The following is a 19,649-nucleotide window of genomic DNA, read 5'->3' as shown; positions in this document are numbered from 1 at the left end:
AAGAGGTTTACAACAGAAAACATTAATCTTACAATAAAATAAAAGGCCTCTCATGCAATGGTATATGAAAGGTCATCTAGGGAAGGAATACTTGGAAGATGAAGCAACATCTTGGGAAAGGAAAATGGAGAGGACAGCTAGGGCTATGGCACACGCCCAATGCCACTTGTCTTCTATGCCAAGAGATACTTGTTGGGAATAGGAAAAGGCATGTATGGTTTTACCAAGCTACCTTTGAAGAGATATTTACTTGTTTAAGGAAAGAAATGGCATAAAGGGGAGAAAAGGGATTTCGGCCAAGGAGAAGAAGTCCCACACTCCACCCCCCAAAAATGTCCATTCCCAATGCAATCCAAGTGGGGAAGTCCAAGAGGCATTTCAGCAACAGGGAAAGGGAGAAGAAGAAACCTTGCCACTTGTCATCCATGAAGGACTTTGGATGCAACCAAGGAGGGAAGTGAAATATATAAAGAGAAGGGTTCACGCCTAGGGGGCTTTTCCCTTGCCATTTTTCGGATTTGCATGAACTCCCACTCTTTCCACACAATTCTCCCATATTCATTTGAAAGTTTCCTCATTTTCTTGTATTTTCTTTCCAACCAAACAAGGAGGATCCTTGCAAAAGAAGGGATTTTGGCACTACTAAGGATTAGCAAGGTAATGATTGGTTTCCTCTAAGTCTTGCACACACACAAGTCTTTTCTCAAGTCGAAAATGAGATTCAAACCTCATTAGACTTTGAGAAAGATAGAACACACACACTTTCTACCATTTTCTTGGAAATAACCTAGGGTTTTCTAGAGAAACCCTTGAGGCCGATTAGTGAAGGGGGAGTTCATCCTCCATGTTTCAACCATCACATGTACTTTTGCCTACTTTAGGTTTTGTTTTACCTTATGAGTGAAATGAAGGGATTTTAACCTAAAAACTCTAAAAGCCGAATGGTTTAAGACCAAGTGATGCCCTAGAAATCCACACACACACTCAAAGAACATGAGATAGGGTTTGGATGCTCTTTCTAATATAGCATGTTCGGATTTACTGCTTGCTAGTATTCCTTTACGAGGATTTTGTAAGTATACACTCAACTTACTCTTAGTTAATATTCGTATATGATTTTGTAAATCCTTTCATAATTTTTGATTGCTTGGTTTGTTATCTCTTGGTTGTTTGTTTGAATATGATAATATGATCTTGAGTAACTTTAAGGAAGGAAGTACATGTTTTGGATTTGTGATGAAAATGCCATGAAATATGCCTATGAGTTTTGGTTTTCACTTATTGAGGTTGATGGTTTATGCAACATGATGTTTCAGTTTGAACATGCTTTGGAAGTTTCGGACTTAGTCAAAAATCTATGATTTTATGTCTTTGCTTATTATGTTTTGATTTCTATGATATATGCTTGAGGATTGAAACATGTTTATGATATGAATCTTCATGTTTATGTACCCATGAGTTTCGGCTTAAGCAAGTTTTCATGGTTTCGTATATATGTTTTGATATCTCTTATGGTTTATGTTATCATGTTATGAAATGAATATGTTATGCTTGGTTGCTTCATGCACAACATTTCATATGTCATATATCAAGTATAAGTAAGTATGTTTAAGTCTCATGTCACATATATTTGGGGAAGAAGTGTTTTCAAAGAATTTTTTTTTTATCATGACTCAGTGTTAGGGTTGGGGAATGTCCTAGTGGAACTCTTCTATTCACTCTAAAGTGCTTAAGAATGGAGCGATAACCCCTGAGTCGACAAAGTATCGTCGACGAGCCTCGAATGGATTCTTTTTAAAAGATATTGAGCAAGGAAGTGCCTAACGCTAGTGGGTGCATAAGGCATGTAACCCGACAAAGTAAAGTCGAGTTAATATGAGTCTTTATTTATGACGTATTCATCACGATGCACGGACCGTTGATGGTTCAGTAACTAGTAGAAACACGCGGTGCTAAAGGGAACCATGTCGTATCCACTCTCTGAATGAGAATATGAGCATAAGTGCTAAGGATCACTCGATGCAAATCTTGTGATATGTTATGATAAGACAAGTTCTAAATAAGTTCACGTGAATAAGAAAAAGTTATGAAGTTTTTATGAAAAATTCAAATCTCTATTACAAGTCTTTTGATAATGGTCAAGTGCATAAGTCAAGTTCTGGTCAAAGACATAAGTCAAGTACATGTCCATCCATGCATATCATGATATACTTTTTGTATGTTTATGTTAATTGTGGTATGTTCTGTGATTACTTGCTGAGATTTCTTGAAATCTCATTGTGGTAGTTTTCACTATCATTTCCCAACCGGAATGGTAGAAGTTGTAATAGGTACCTCAGATACCCAAAAAATATGAACACAGATGGTTCCCTGATAGCGGACGAGTACACTGTTTACGCTCGTCAAGACTACACTGTTGATGTATTAATTCATACGGCTAAGCTTCTCAGAGAGATCTTGTGATATAAACCATCGGGAATGAAATCTCTTGAACCCACAGTCAATTTGAAAACTCACCCAAGAAAGCCAAAATCAATCAATGGATGGAGAACTTAGACCCGATGAGAACTCGTTTCAAGAACCTAGATTATATTAAAATCTAGACCCGTTGAAGAACCCATCTCAAGAAAAATGAGGAACGCCACAAAGGTTGTGATTTACCTTTGATAAGTTCAAAAGTATAATTAAGAACAAGAGGAGTAAAACTCAACTCACAATGAATAAATTCATTAAGTTTCATAAACTTCTTAACATGAGGCAACAAAGTGTATTTAAACTAAAACCTAATTAAAACCCTAGCCAAAATAATGCCCCATGTTCCAAAAATACCCCTGAGTGAACAGTGCCACGGCTACTGTACGGCGCTACAGTAACTCGGCTACAGTAACCCTAACTCTAGTTCAATAAAATAATAACTTTCCCAACATGCCCTTGCATAGGCCCCCTTAAGTGCTTCCCATATAAACCCAACTATTCTAAACTAATAAAATGAGTTCTTTAGATGAATTAAATAAGTTAAAAGCCTTCAAGTGCCCAAAACCTTTAAGTCATATTCTTGCCCTTTCCATTGCTTATCAAATGAATTAAAGTTGAATCTTCATCATTTAAGCCCTTGAACTTGTATTTGACCCATCTGGAACTTGCAACATATCTTTAAGACTAGGCCCACCTTGGTTCCCATCATTCCCCCTCTCCTCAAAAGGATTCGACCTCGAATCTCCACCTGGATCAAACGGAAAAATGTTAGTAACATTATCATTAATTTCATATGCATTATCATTAATTTGTTCAAGAATTTGAAAATATCCATCGAAGCTGCTACTATTGTCAACAAATAAAGGCATTAAATCTAAAGGAGTAAATGGATTAAGTCTATAAACAATTTCAAAATGAGAATATAAAGTGGTAGTATGCATGGCCCTATTATATGCAAACTCTATAAATCCATCCATAACCACAAAAATAGAATCTCTACTCCTTTCTTTCCTAGGCAGCCCCAAAACAAAGTCCGTAGATATGTCTTTACATGACTCACTAGGAATAGGTAAGGGTGTATACAACCCATGCGGCAAAATGTCTAAAGTTTTCTTGACAATAGAATGACTACTCCATTTATATGCAAACTCAATGAAAGGCAAATGATAGTCCCACAAACGTTCATGTAATAAGTCAATGTATGACAAATGATACTCTCACAAACGTTCACGCAACATGTTTAAAATCTTCTTTATAGCAAAATAACAACTTTAATTATATGCGAACTCAATGAAAGACAAATGATACTCCCGTAAACGTTCATGCAACAAGCCAATAAATGGCAAATGATACTCCCACAAACGTTCATGTGACACGTCTAAAATCTTCTTTACACCAAAATAATCACTCCAATTATATGCAAACTCAATGAATGGCAAGCAATACTCCCACAAACGTTCATGCAACACGTTAATGAATGACAAATGATACTTCCACAAATATTCATGCAACAATTCAATGAATGGCAAATGATACTCCAACAAACATTCATGTAACACATCAATGAATGACAAATGATACTTCCATAAACGTTCATGCAACACGTCATTGAAAGGCAAATGATATTCCCACAAATGTTCATGCAACACAACAAAAGTCTTCCTTACACCAAGGTTACCCAACAAACTACCATGTCTATCACGCACAAGCAACTTACGCATAAAACTAGTAGGCACACAAAATCTATTATCTCTAAACAAGTACCAATCAAGTTTATAGAACTTACCAAACGATGCTTTCTCACATGTTCCATACACACTAGCAAAGTCATCATCATTAGCGTGTAATTCCTTATCATATTTAAGTCTCAACAACTTTGCATCTAAAATGAAGACAAGGGCATACATTCTTGCTAAAGCATCAACCACAAAATTTTCCCTACCTTGTATATATTTGAATACATGAGGAAATGTCTCAATGAATTGCATCCACTTGGCATGCATTCTATTCAACTTACCTTGTCCCTTCAAGTGCGTCAATGACTCATGTTCTTTAAACAAAGGTCGATTAGGAATTGTCGCACCTAGTACAAAATCAATGTAGTGCTCTATCTCCCCAATAGGTAGCAATCCACTAAACACACCGCTAGGAAACACAACCTCATATCCCTGCAACAAAGAGACAATAATACTAGGCAAACATAAATCAAGTTCGTTAGTATTAAGACTCGCTTTAGCATAGAAACTCACTTTTCTCTCACTTTCTTCACTCTTTCTTTTCTTTCCACTCTCTTTTTCCATTTCACACTATTTTTTCTTTTCATTCTCTTTTTCTTCATCTTTTTTTGTACTCTCGACCTCACAATTATTTTTCAACTCATTCTCTCTTTTTCTAGACGTCTTAGTCTCACTCACTTCTTTTTTCTCTCTCATTTTTCTGTCTTTCTCCATTTCAGCCTCACTATTTCTTTTTTCCTCAATCTCACATTCACTCTTGTTTTTCAGCTCAATCTCACATTCACTCTTACTTTTCAGCTTAATCTCATTTTCACTCTTACTTTTTAGCTCAATCTCCTTTTCATTTTTTTTTTTGATCACTCTCACTTTTCAGTTTCAATTGGTCCCCATGGACTTGTGTTGGAGTTAAAGTAGCAAGTTTGATTGTTTTTCCATCATTTTCAAAACTATATATGTTCCTTAACTCATCATGGATCACCTTCCTATCATACTACCATGACTTTCCCAACAAAATGTGACCAGCATGCATTGGCACTACATCACAGAGGACCATATCCTTGTATTTCCCAATTGAAAAAGAAACTACCACTTGCTTATTTATCCTAACCTCCCCACAATCACTCAACTACTGCAACGTGTATGGTCTAGGGTGTTTCAAGGTATGTAAATTCAATTTCTCAACTAAAGTAGTGCTAGCCAAATTAATACAACTCCTCAAATCAATTATCATACTACATACCTTGTTGTTGATGTGTCATCTATTATGAAAAATGTTCTCACTCTGCTGCTTTGTATCATCCATCTTAATTTGTGTATTAAGTGCACGTCTAGTAACAAGAGAATCACCATACTCTTCTTTCTCATAACCATTTTCAACACTAGACTTACGTCGCATCCTATCTTTCCCACCTTGTAGATTTCTAATCGCTGCTTCTTGATGATCCATCATATCCCTTATTTCACCCAACACAAAGTTCAACAGCTCAAACTGTTGTTGCATGGCTTGCAACACAAAGGATGAGTTATATGCTCTCCCCTTGGTGATGAGCTACTCCGATGAGACATTATAAGGTGCTACACAAAAAAATGTTAGTGGTAAAAAAGAAAACTTCACACACTCCCTTACGTGTTTACACTCGAATAATGACACTCCACTCGTGTTTCACTCTTAATTGATTTTTTCCCGATAATAGTCTCACACTCTCTTGCCTTTTACCTCAAGAGTTTTCCCACTCAAGTTCTTTAAGAACTAATTGAACACAATCAAGAGAAAGCAAACTTGTTTATCCCAACTAGTAATTAGATCCAAGAAACAAGAACAAGAGAAACACGGAAGGAATAAAAATGACACGAGAATCAAGAAAATTATATGAATGAAAGAGTAACAATAAGACAAGATACCAACTTTAATGATGTATGCAGCAGCCCCTTTGATGATAAGGTTCAATCAACAAATTTCTTTCTTTCTCTTTTTTATAACTATGTAGAAACCTTTGAATATGCTACATTTTCTTTTCCTTTTTTTTTTTTTCAAATTTTTTTTTTCTTTTCTTTTCCTTTCCTTTCTTTTCTTTTCTCTTCTTCTCTCTAATTAAATCACAAACAGCAATACTCAATTGTGAAAATCAAGCAATTGAATTTAAGCACACAAGAATTGACAATGAAATAGAAGAGAATCAATGGAAAGACACTCCAAGCAATGGACAAACTTAGAGATGTAAGAAAATCTAGAATTTTGAAACCCTAGGTGATGCAAATTTCAGCAAAACCCAAAACCCTAAAAATTTCGGCAGCCTACTTTTTGTTTCTAATTTTTTCTTTTTGTAAACCTAGAACAATGAAGCCCTAGGATTAAATTTAAGAATTTAATAAATTAAAAGATAGAATCAGACCTAATTGGAAACCTTACTCTGAATACCAAATGATATGAACCCGCGAGAATGAAAACCCTTGAACCCACAGTCCATTTGAAAACTCACCCAAGAAAGCCAAAATCAAGTCAATGGATGGAGAACCTAGACCCGATGAGAACTCGTTTCAAGAACCTAGATTATATTAAAATCTAGACCCGTTGAAGAACCCGTCTCAAGAACCCAAATTACAAATGAGAAACGCTACAAAAGTTGTGATTTACCTTTGATAAGTTCAAAAGTTCAATTAAGAATAAGAGGAGTAAAACTCAACTCACAATGAATAAATTCATCAAATTTCATAAACTTCCTAACATGAGGCAACAAAGTGTATTTAAACTAAAACCTAATTAAAACCCTAGCCAAAATAATGCCCCATCTTCCAAAAATACCCCTGAATGAACAGTGTCGCGGCTACTGTACGTCGCTACAGTAACTCGGCTACAGTAACCCTAACCCTAGTTCAATAAAATAATAACTTTCCCAACATGCCCTTGCATAGGCCCCCTTAAGTGCTTCCCATAATAAACCCAATTATTCTAAACTAATAAAATAAGTTCTTTAAATGAATTAAATAAGTTGAAAGCCTTCAAGTGCCCAAAGCCTTTAAGTCATGTTGTTGCCCTTTCCATAACTTATCAAATGAATCAAAGTTGAATCTTCATCATTTAAGCCCTTGAACTTGTATTTGACCCATCTGGAACTTGCAATATATCTTTAAGACTAGGCCCACCTTGGTTCCCATCATCTTGTATAGTATTAGTGAGACCGAGATCAATGTTATGATCTATCAACCCTCTAAGAATTAGAAGTTTTGGTGGAATATGGATCAGTTGTCTACATACCTAGAGCGAGCCTCTAAGGCCTCGGCTGACGCAAAGGTAGTAGCAAAGGAATTAGGTTTGATACTGCCCAAGCCTTTTCAATCCCATGGGGTCGTTCGGTGTCTATATCCCGATTGGACATGGTTATGAAGAGTACATGAGTTTAAGTATTTTGAAAAGGAAAAAAAAAAAAAAGAAAAAGAGAGAGAAGAAGGCAATAGTACTTATGGCCAACTTTTGTGGATTTATGTTGCTTTTGAGGAAATTCCGTATTTTGGGAAACGTAACCTATACTTTATGATTTTTAGGATATTACACCTTTATGTCTCATGTTTACGTTTGGACAATGTTTTGGGTTATGATATTAGTATGGTGCCTTGTGCTTTGTAATTGCTTATCACGTTGCTTAGTTTATTTGACTTTTATTAATTTTCCGCTGCAGTGCCATTGCATATTACTAGTGTACTTAGGTGCATAACATATTATCTGTCAAGTATGATGGGTGTGTAGCCTTGTGTTACATGTCCCGACATCTCAGTCACCGTCCAATCCCAAGTAGGGTTGGGGGCGCCACAGAAAATTTCCATGATAGAGTCACTTAAGTTACGTATCATATTAATTTCTCTAAGTCATATTTATGAATTGGAATTGAATATTTAAAAAAATAATTATGTATATAAATAAGAAAATATTCAATGACATCTATTATAGAGAGATATTAAGAGAAATAAATTTTAAATTTTTTTTTTAAAATTATTATTTTATTTTATCGGATCCCGATCTGATACAAGTCAGATTTAGCGACCCTATCAACCCAGCCAAACGGGTCGGGTCAACTGGTCAAGCAAGTCAAGGTCAATGGTCCAACTATTCCGGGTCAACCCATGGATATGGGTCGTGATATGATTTAGCCTAATGAACTTAAATCCAAAGGTAGTAGGAGAATGTAGAAGTTGTTGATACACCTAATTTATATGGAGAATGTAGTAGGAGCTCTATCTATTTAGACTCTTGTGAGGGATCTAGAAGCCATCGGTGGAGACGCTCAGATGCCTTTTCAACCTACAATAAAAAAGAATAATGCAATTGCTGATGATGGTGAAAATGTGTATAAAAATGGTAACTGAAGGTATCATTTAGCTATTTCCAGCTGTACTTACTTGGTCATTCCAATTCAGTCTCCATATCAGGAAGGAAAACACTAATGTTTGTATCAACACTCCAATTAACATTCCAATCCACAAACCCTATACATACATGTTAAATGAAGTAAATGAAAGAACTTGAACATGCATATATGAAAACAAAAATTATATATAGATATACAAATTTTACATATCCTCCTAAAATATTATTATTTTTCTAATTTACTTGAATTTTGTTTGGCTTTTGATGGGTTTGAATTCAAAATATAATAAAGTTTATAGTTAATTCGGACCGCGGATTACCGTATGTTTATGATGTCAACTAATGTTAGTGTGAATGTAATATGGGGATGCCAATCACATAATAGCAGCCAATGTTAATAAGTGCCACAATGCCTTGTAAACCAGAACCTATGGCCACACCTAATTACAAGAAAACTAAAAATTAGCTACATTGATAAGCAATTCAGCTATGTAAATATATAACAGAAGATGATACTGTTGTCCCTAAAACTCACCAGTAAGAACTGGTTGAATACTATTTAGCAAGATTGAGAGAGAGAAGAGTAGAGATACTTGAAACAGCTTCTGCAACCTCTTCATCACTTGTAAACAAGTAGGAAATTTTATTCCCAAAAGCAAAACACAAGATGGAGAAAATCAAACCAAGACCAACTGAAGTACAGAGGATAACTTTAATGGAAAATATTGCAGCTTTAGAATTTCCTTTCCCGATCTCATTGGCAACATGCGCACTGTACAAATTACATTACAAGGGGAATGAGTTTCGACAAAAACAAGTGGAGATTTCACAATTTTGTGTGTGTAAAGGAGAGAAGTCGTTATTGACAAAAGCCTTACCATGCAGCAGTCAGGAATTCAAGGCATATCATAAATTCCCATGCACAGATATTGAGGCTGCAAAAAGAAGTTAAAAGTTGGAGTATTTCTCAAGTAAATTGAAATGGTAAAAAGAAGAAATCAGTATGGAAAATAAGTAAAACTCATACCAGATGGAGAAGGCAAAGATGGAAACCGTTGCATTTTTCATATATCCAGCTAACAAAACTAGGATAGCATTGTACCACAGCTCTAAACTGTCAAACATAAAACCAAAAATCAACTCTCTTTATGGTCCCAACATAACTTACTAACAAAGAAAAGTAATTAGGAGGTTTTGACCAAAATTGAGCAGCATCAGATGGATTTGAACATATATTATAAAGAGTCATTTCCTACTACCAATCGAGTTGTGCAGCAAGTTCAATTCTCTCACAAGGATGCAAATGGGATGAAGGAAAAGTCATTGAGTAAAGTGGGCAATTTTGTGTGATCAAGACATGTGTGTGTCTATATGCATAATATTTTTCTTTTATTGTTATTACTCTGTGCTTTCTTATTGTTGATTTGTATAAAAATGTATTGTTTTGTTATGATCTGTCGGCATGTTCCATGCCAGTAGAAGCTCCTTGTAGTCTGTACTCTATGTTTTAGGGTAACAAGAGTTGGTCAAATTAAAATTTGGGGAAAGATTCAAGAAGACATGTAATTCTTGGAGAGTTGATCACTAGGAGCAATATTTAGCTACTGTACTTATATTTCAAAGGTATGCTTTGTAGATTATCTCTTAAAGAATGGAGAAGCAGAGTAGATTATAACATAGTTTAGTAAAATGTTGTTATCTGTATAATATTATGTGATGGCCATGTTCTAGCTGATGTGAAGTGTAAGAAAGAGTAATGCTACAAACACATCCTAATATTGTCACAATTCGGGAAAGCGTTAACCGCATCCAATTTTCTAAAAGGAATTGTCAATATTACCATGAAGACTTCATGATATCATTTAGGCAGTCCAGTTTCACCTAATAAATTTGTAGGACTTTGTAAACGATAAAATGTCTTCACAGTCATCCACTCTATTTGGCACATCATCAAAATCTGGAGATACCTGAAATTAGGGTATCACATATTGAGTCAAACTTCTTCTAATTGGTATGTTTCATTGTAGCTCTAGAAACAAAAAAGACCTTATGTTTTTTTAATATCAGTAGCTAAGACAAACCATATGGTATGTGAGACTTCTATGCCTAAGAGAATCTCTTTCTAGTAACCAAGACAAACCATATAGTATAATGAAAGAAATATGAAAAATGGCTCAGAAAAAAAAAAATAAATAAAAGAAGCTGGAATTACCAAAGCATCACACCAGAGGAAACAGACAGCTTAACAACAGTCCAGATATCTTTGAAGGCAGCTGTGGAGAATCCTTTCCATGAATTTGGGCAGCAACCTCCAAAGACGTAGATGAACTCTCCTATGACAACCAACCAACTAGCGATGTTGAAGGTGAAAGGATTTTAGAGACAATAGTGAAACCACAGCAATTGCTTATGGCGTAGGATTCTTCATTATATAGGAAACTGTTACAAGTATTAAAAAGCTAATAATAGCAGTACAAGTTATAAAAGGAAAGATATCTAAACTTTCTATATTTACAACTAATCAACTCCTATACATTTGTACAACGTCTATATTGCCATGTATTGCTCCTTGATGCTTGGATTGATTTTCTGTTTGATTGCTGCCTTGATTATCTCCAGAGAATAATGCTCTATTATCACCAACATCCCCCCTCAAGTCAAGCGTGGTTGGCAACACGCGAAGCTTGGATCGGAATAGTAGAAACAGAGGTTTTGATGGACTTTTGGTGAATATGTCTGCTATTTGTAAGGTGGATGGCACATGTTTAATCTTCAATATACCATTGCAGACTAATTCCCTAACAAAGTGAATATCAATATCAATATGCCTGGACCTTCGTTCAGCTACTGGGTTTCGAGTCATGAAAATGGCATTTGTGTTGTCACAAAGAAAAGTTGGCTGTTCTGGTGGTTGAATTTGTAAATCATGAAGAATGTTTAACAACCATTTAACTTCAGCTGCAGTGAGTGCTAATGTTCTATATTCAGATTCCGCCGAAGATCGAGATAGTGTGGACTGCTTTTTGGAGGTCCATGAGATTAAATTGTTACCCAGAAAAATGGCATATCCTGATGTTGATCGACTAGTTTCTGGACAACCAGCCCAATCGGCATCTGAAAAAGCCGAGATGTTGAGATTGCTTGATGGACTGATGTTGAGTCCGAAATGAAGAGTTCCTTTAACATATCTGAGAATTCTTTTTACGGCTTGAAAATGTTGTTCTCTTGGTGAATGCATGAATTGACTTACTGAATTTACTACATGTGTGATATCTGGCTGAGTAATGGTGAGATACTACAGTGCACCAACAAGGGATCGATAAGTTGTTGGTGAATGAAAGAGAGGACCATCAGTAGTCAAATGATTGGAGACAATCATTGGTGTTGCAATTGGCTTTGAATCATGGAGATCAGCTCGGATAAGAATATCTCTTGCATACTTCACTTGGTTGAGGAACATTCCCTTTTTAGAATGAGTTACTTCTAGGCCCAAAAAATAATTTAGATTGCCAAGATCCTTCATAGAAAATTCTTGCCGTAGCTTGTTAATAAAAGTGTCAATGAGAGACACATTGCTGCCTTTGATGACAATATCATCCACGTATAAGAGTAAGTAAATGATGCCATTGTCTGATGAATGAACAAATAAACTAGAATCGGCTTTGCTGCCATTGAAACCAATTTTGATTAAAAAATGGCTAAAGCGATGGAACCATGCTCTCGGTGCTTGTTTCAAACCATAAATTGCCTTCTTGAGACGACAAACATGGTTTGGATGGGAAGCATCAATATATCCCAGTGGGTGTTCCATATAAACCTCTTCTTGTAGAAGACCATGCAAGAATGCATTTTTAACGTCAAGTTGACGTATGTTCCAGCCACGAGATATTGCAATAGAGAGTACAATGCAAACTGTAGAAGCTCTAACAACTGGACTAAATGTGTCATTAAAATCAAGTCCATAGAGTTGAGTATAGCCTTTGGCAACAAGGCGTGCTTTGAACCTATCAATGGAGCCATCCGAATGATATTTGATCCGAAAAACCCATTTGGATCCAACCACATTAGTAGCAGATGGTCTAGGAACTAGTTCCCATGTTTGGTTGTGAGTGAGAGCACGAAGTTCATCTTCCATTGCAGCTAGCCATTCGGGTGATTTGGCAGCACTTTTGAATCCTTTTGGTTCCTTCATTACTAATAGTGATGATAATAAAGGAGAAGAAGGAAGTTGACAAACATAATTGTAATGTTTAGGCTTTGAGATACCAGCTTTTCCACGTGTTAACATGGAATGAGAATTCTGATTTGTTGAAGAATTTTGAGCTGGTGCAGTCGGCATATTTGAAGAAGGCTCAATTTGTGAAGTAGGCACAAGCGGCCATTCTGGAACTTGCTCAGCTATTGGAGTAGGCACATGAGGCAGTGATATTGGTGAACTCCGAGATGTGTTCAACTCCAAGGCACATGATTTACATGGCTTGGACAGAGTGATTGATGGTAATGTCTGAGAACATGCAGAAGAATTAATGCTGGACAAAGGATAATTGGATGGACTGGGATCATGAAAAGAAATATAATCTGAGAGTGCATGAGAAGGTTCCATATTGGATGAAGATGATGGAAAAACTGTCTCATCAAATCGAGCATGTCGAGTGACAAATACACGATGTGATTTAGGATCTAGACATCGAAATCCTTTGTATGAGGAGTGGTAACCGAGAAAAATACATGGGAGACTTCTTGGTTCAAACTTGTGTTTAGTATAATCTCGCAAGTATGGGAAACATAAGAAGCCAAAAATTCGAAATATGGCATCCGTGGGAGACTTACCATGCAGAATTTCAAATGGAGAAGCTCCATTCAAGACAGATGTGGGCAAGCGATTAATGGTAAAAACTGTTGTGCTGAAGGCTTCAACCCAAAAATGAAGAGGAACATTGGCATGAAAAAGCATTGTCAAGCCGGTCTCGATGATATGTCTATGTTTTCTCTCGGCTCTACCATTTTGAGAGGGTGTATAAGGGCAAGAGAGCTGATGGTAAATACCACATTTGACTAAGTGAGACTGAAAAATGGTACTTGTGAATTCACCTCCCCCATCACTTTGAAATTTTTTTATCTTTGCCGAGAACTGATTTTCAACAAGTGTTTGAAATTTGATGAAGGTTTGATAAAAATCAGTTTTGTGTTTTAATGGATAGAACCAAGTGAAATGAGAGTTATCATCGATAAAAACAACATAATATCGATATCCAGAGATGGAATGTATCGGTGCCGGACCCCATAAGTCGCAATGTATGCGTCCTAAAATTGTTTTGGATCGACTATCAGTTGTTGGAAAAGGCAGTTTATGGCTTTTAGCCTTTTGACAACTAACACACAAAGATGGATTTGGCAATATAGAGGTGACAGATAAAAGACCTTTCTTATTAAGCATGGAAATTATTGGGGATGATACATGGCCTAAACTGGCATGCCAAGTGTCAAAGGAATTACATAAATTGTGCTTGCTAATGACAGTAGAAAAAACATGGTTTCCACGCTTCAGTACATAGAGTCCATCTACACAATTACCGCTTGCCACCACCTTTCGAGTTTGAAGATTTTGTATGATAAAATCATTGTCAGTAAAGGAAACAGAGAAAGGAAAATCATTGGTTAATTTACTGACAGAAAGCAGATTTTTGGTTAAGTTTGGCACCACAAGAACATCATTTAATTTAAGAGTTGGAGTGGGAGAGCAGGAACCCATGTGTGTAATGGGTAGAGATGATCCATTACCAACAATAACTCTGTCCTTATTAGTGTAAGGTTCCACCTTATCAAGTTGAGACACATCGGAAGTCATGTGTGCAGATGCTCCTGTATCAGTGTGCCAATCTGCTGTGTCGTTGCTGATGGTGCAATTGGCAAGTGCTTCAGCAATGTTTGCATCAGATTTTGTGTATCTGATCTTGCAGTCCGTGGCATAATGGCCTTCTTCACGACATATTTGACATCGAGGGGGTCTCCTATACTGCTGCTTGCCACGATTTCCTGCCTTTGATTGGCCTCCTTTATATTGGTTTTGATTATTATTTGGCCTTGCATTTTGGTTGGAAGATGCAGAGGATGAATGAGCCGCATAGGCAGAGGTACCACCTGCATTATGATCAATAGACTTGGAAAAAAGATCAAAGCTTTTTGCTTTAGGAACAATATCTTTGAAACTTGGAATAGGAGTTAAAGATAGTTGAGTGGTAGAGAAATTCGAGAACTCGTGGCCTAGACCACGTAAAAACCAGTGCACTTTGTCAATGTCTTCGACTGGACGTCCCATTGCTGCCAATTGATCACAATGGGCCTTGAATACTCGAGAGTATTCAGAAATACTGCGAGAGCCACGCTTCATGAGATGAAGTTCATCTTTTATTTGAAGTTCACGAACCTTAGATTTGTGACTAAAGGCAGTCTCAAGAGCATTCCAGACTTCTCTTGATGTTGTGAGACCAATGACAATAGAGAGTGCTTCAGAGGAAAGAAGAAAACTCATGACTAGTTGGTCATTTTGCCTCCAAATGTTGTGGGCTGTGGAATCAGTGGTAGCGGAAGGCATAGGGGTTAAGCCATCAACATATCCATAGTATTTTTGACATTGCAGTAGGGGAACAACTTGGCTACGCCAAAGGAGAAAATTGGTTGAGGATAGCTTGATTGTTACCATGTGAACCATAGTATTAAAGGAGAGTGTAGAAGAATTTTCTGAGGCCATAGAATCGAGTGGAGGTTAATCCGATAGTGGTCTCTGATACCATGAAAGGATTTTAGAGACAATAGTGAAACCACAACAATTGCTTATGGCGTAGGATTCTTCATTATATAGGAAACTGTTACAAGTATTAAAAAGCTAATAATAGTAGTACAAGTTATAAAAGGAAAGATATCTAAACTTTCTATATTTACAACTAATCAACTCCTATACATTTGTACAACGTCTATATTGCCATGTATTGCTCCTTGATGCTTGGATTGATTTTCTATTTGATTGCTGCCTTGATTATCTCCAGAGGATAATGCTCTGTTATCGCCAACAGAAGGCACCCATGGCACCAGAAACCCCCAGTTGAGTATGTTCACGAAGATCCAAGACAAAAGCAGATGGATTACAAATGACCCCGTAGAGAGCCATCCAATAACCATGTTTTTGAGTTGTGCTTGAAGGAACATTTGGATGGTTAAGCCAAAAACAAACGAGTATAATATAGGAATGAACCATAAAGAGATGGCTTCTGATGCATCTGCTATCGCGTCTTCCTTTTGTAGTAGTTTAAAGATGGGAGCAGCAAAGATGAATAGCGGAAGCAATATTGTTGCTATAACAGCATCAACGATCCATGATCGTTGCAAGTAAATGCCCATCATGTGGTACTGGCCCGCTCCAAAATGCTTGACCACATAATGTCTCTGTTGCACTTGACATGCCCAACTTCAAATTATAAATAATAAATGAAAAAAAAGTTAGATAAAATGTGTGAATTCATTTAACATTGGTAATATTAATTAGAGTAATTATACATTGAACTGTGAAGTGCGTAAATGCCACATAATTGCTTTGAAAAAGAGTGTGGTCCACTATAAAAAAATTAATTTTTTTCATTTGGGTCACATGTTTTATTCATTTTTTTCAAAGCGATTACGTGGCAGTTATACAATTCACAATTACAAATATATTTTCTCTATTAGTTATCACAATGGTAGATCATAAAGAAGAGAAATGTAAATCCAGCTCTAAGTGTACATCCTACAAGTGGTAATGAAAATATATTTTTGCATGGAAATTATTATTCAAGAAACAGATAAAGTTGACAGAAAATAAGAAATTTTCATTTGAAGAACTATTGATATTTCTTGACAATGAAAAGGTTGATAGAAAATTAAAAGGAAAATACTTTAACCATAAAGGGATTACACAAAATTAAACTCACAAACTGATGTGGTTTGATGTAGTACGTCAGATTGTAAAGTTACTTTTATTATAAAGTAGATCTAATAGATTCTATAAAGTCACATCATTTTGTGGGTTTATTTTGTATAATCTCTTTATATTTGTAACAGTTCTCTAAATAAAATAGATAAGAAACAGCTTACCAGTATCCCATTCACGAAATGTGCAAGAATACTTTGTACAATTGCGTATGCAGCCAGATCCAGTTCATTAACATGGCCAACAAAAAGCTGTGTCACCACATACATTCCAAAAGAAGTTACTCTAGCCAACATAGAAGGAAATGCTATCCTCCATATAAGCTTTGATTCCACCCAAATCCTTGTTTTCAGACCAACTTGCCCTTGTGCTTCTAACCCAAGAAGCCTCTCCTCCCCTGTATTAACCATTCTTCTGCGAAAGACCATGGAAATCAAGTCTTACATATCTAGGCATGGGTTTTTAAGGTCTCAAGAGAATGACATTATCTCATAAAACTTGTAGCAGAAAAATGCTTGCTCGTCTCGATTGAGTCATGAACAAAGAGCACAAATACATAAGCATAAATACTGAGTCATGAACAAAGACTTCCCGCAGCCTTTGGAGCCAAGGCCTCTGATCCCGTGGGCAGTGGCCTCGCCGCCCCTGTTCAATGATTCTATGAAACGAACGATATATGCTTACAATGCTCAATCTATATATAAAGAACAATTCTGTTTTTGTTTTTAATCTAAATTGAATGTAATGAATTTGGGGAATCATGAATTTGATTGATTACACCGTTTGCTTTATTAATTTATTTTATCTCATCTCATCTCATCATTATAATTTTTTTAAATTACCATACAAAATAAAAAAAATATTCAATTTTTTCAAATTTTAAAATAAAAATAATATTAAAAAAATATATTCTAACAATATTTTATTCAACTTTTAACTTTCATTACATCTCATCTATAAAAACAAACGAGACCTAAATCCCAATTTCAGTCGAGAAATTTAATTACATAAATTCCCCTGATAATGAAATTTATAAAATCAAAAAACTAAAAAGATTTAAAAATTATAAATAATTTAAAAAATAATTTTGAAAATTTTTATCGGTTAATTAATTCAAAGTTAGGTACGTACGAACTCATTGAACTAAGAGACAACGAATTAATGGAGTGCAATAAAAGATTCGAAAAGTGGAGATAACAAAACGAAAACAAAAATAGCAGGAAGAATTTCCAACATCAAAACCGAATATTTGTGATGAATAAACGAATATTTGTGATAAATTATTTATAGACAATAACAAACTTATTTTCATAAAAAATAATCGTTCGCGTAATATATAATAAACATTTTTCTTGAAGTATAATCTCATAAATATAATCATGAGTTCTAAATTAATGTCCTTACGGGGTTTGTTAATGGGTGGGTTGCCCTTAATAAGTGCACTCGTTCTGTATGGAAAGAGACCACAAGGCGCGCGCTTTACAATCTAGAAAATAGTCAATTTAATGCACATTTTTTTCTCTTCCTTAAATATCCTTTTACTTTCTTTTTCTTTCAGAATATTTATATTTTGTAATTTATTATACATTAGTAACTATTAATTTTCATATTTTATATTTATAATTTTTTTATAAGGTGTGAAGATATTTTTTATAAGATATAGGATATTTTTTATATAGTGTGGAGTGTCAGATACTACTGAACAGTAATTAACGAGAATAATTTTTATTTTATATTTAATTTCTTTTTACTCTTTTTCCCGGCCTGCCATCCTGGTTCGTTTCATATTTTTTTCCCCGTCTTAATTAATTTTTTATGCTAGTAACGTGGCAAACTTGGTTATCCCATGTTTTTTGGGTATCTACTATCTATCCAAAAAAGTGAACATGACCAAATAATAAATAATTAAAATAAAATAAAAAATAAAAAAACAGGAGGAAAGAAAGAAATAAGAAACAACACAAGAAGTAATTGCAGCTACCATTCGTTGAGCGAGTGCAGACAAACAAACTGGTAGTTGCAAAGTAAGTGATCAACATGATGCAGACAAAAAACATGAACATCGTCTTGGTCTACTTCTTTGTTGATTCATAATATTGTGCAGACCCGTATTATGATTGGAGGTTTAAACAGGCCGGTTATCGAGATCATGTGGAATAAAACCAAGAGAGTTCCTGTTAAACCCAAGAACTCGTCTAAATTTTTTTTCAAGTTTTTGAGACAAGGCACGTTGATCGATATAATTTGGAGTTACTCTCGTAGCTTTGGCTCGCTCTCTCTCTCTCTCTCTCTCTCTCTATATATATATATCTGGTTTGGAGAGCAGGGACGTTCCCTGGCTTACTCATGAGTGTTCGTATATGCACTTAAAACTCCAGAAACACAAACAAGAACTGCAACATTAATCTGAACTGAACTAAAGATAGATAGATAGCAACAGCTATTGTTTTACATGAAAAGGAAATCAATATATATATATACTTACCTTGATTAGGCCTTGTATATGCTTCTCTGAATGAACCGACTTTCGTGTCAGGAGCCCGTCCTGTAAACGCTCCTTGGAGACGGACGCAGAGAGAGAGAGAGAGGAATGACAGTAATACTTGGTTATATTTATTAGAAAAACTCTAGGTCGCTGGAGGAAAACCTTTGGGTATATATGGTAGCAATGCAGAGAGGCTAATTGAAAGATAGATATGCGTTCTCGTGAGAGAATGGTCGACGCGCATTGTAATTATGTATAGAGTATTATTAGAGCCAAAACAAAAGATAGATATGCGTTCTCGTGAGAGAATGTAACATTGATGTTCCATCAGTTCGGGTCAGTCCGATTTTCCGATTAAAGAGTTGCAATCACAGACAAGGAAAGAACAAAATGAAATTGTGCAAGAATTTCGTAAAGGCCAAGTGTTTAAGACTGGTGTGCTAATCACCAATTTCCTTGTTCGACTCGGTCTGAAATGTGTCCATAGGTGAACGTCATTGTTGCAACATCAATTCTTGAAGAGGGCTTATGTAAGGCCCAGTGTTTGTGAGGCCCGGTTTCCCCCGTGTCTCTCTCTCACGTTACCCACTTCCCTTCCCGTTTCCATCTCTTGTTTTCGTTGGTTCT

General features: G+C 35.8%; 1 pseudogene; it reads right to left on the bottom strand.

Moving 5' to 3' along the window:
- Window positions 1–9,398: 9,398 nt before the first annotated feature.
- Window positions 9,399–19,065, bottom strand: LOC108980706 (annotated as a pseudogene).
- Window positions 19,066–19,649: the final 584 nt, after the last annotated feature.

The sequence above is a fragment of the Juglans regia genome, chromosome 4, assembly GCF_001411555.2.
Source record: "Juglans regia cultivar Chandler chromosome 4, Walnut 2.0, whole genome shotgun sequence".
Taxonomy (NCBI): Eukaryota; Viridiplantae; Streptophyta; class Magnoliopsida; order Fagales; family Juglandaceae; genus Juglans; species Juglans regia.
This window is presented reverse-complemented; position numbering and strand designations above follow the sequence as displayed.